Raw genomic sequence first — 746 nt, 5'->3', positions numbered from 1 at the left:
CCGGTGAGGATGTTTTGATAAGTCGAAAACACCAAAAGTGTGTAAGAAGTTTTTCGATTTTTTGGGAGTATACGAGTATACGTACCCACTCCCCCCCCCCTTTTTAATGAGGGGGGACAGCTGAATTTGCCTTTCGGCAAACTGCCTACGTACTCCTTGCGGAGATCAAGCGTCTCGTAGTTCAGTGATTGCGAGTTGGTTTGTTTAGTGATAGTATTTTTTGAGATGCATCGCATTCCAGGTTCTAGGGATTTTTATGCCCTGCATGTTGGCTATTTCGTAAGAACCTGGTCGGACGACTTTTTCGATTTTATAGGGACCTTCCCAGTTTGCTCCGAGTTTTCCCGCGTTTCGTTCAGCGGTGTTTTGGAAGACTTTGCGAAGGACCAGATCTCCCTGATTGAACCTACGATTCCGTACGTTGGAGTTATAGTATCTTCGCAGCGGCGTGCTGGTAGTTTTGAATTCGGATGAGCGCTCGATCCCGGCGTTCGTTAATGAGGTCGAGATCGTCCAAGAGCATAGCATTGTTGAGTTCCTCTCGTTCGGGTAAGAACCTTCTTCGAACACCGGGAAATTCTACTTCCGCGGGAATCATGCACTCCGTGCCGTATACCAAGGCGAAGGGAGTTTCTCCCGTTGCTCGCCTTGGGGTGGTACGGTGAGACCAGAGGACTCCCTCGAGTTCGTCGGCCCATCTACCTTTTTTGGCCTCCAAGCGTTTCTTCAGTCCGTCGAGAATGGTC

Source organism: Brassica rapa, unplaced genomic scaffold (genome assembly GCF_000309985.2).
Source record: "Brassica rapa cultivar Chiifu-401-42 unplaced genomic scaffold, CAAS_Brap_v3.01 Scaffold0319, whole genome shotgun sequence".
NCBI classification, from domain to species: domain Eukaryota; kingdom Viridiplantae; phylum Streptophyta; class Magnoliopsida; order Brassicales; family Brassicaceae; genus Brassica; species Brassica rapa.
Note: the sequence above shows the minus strand (reverse complement) of the source record.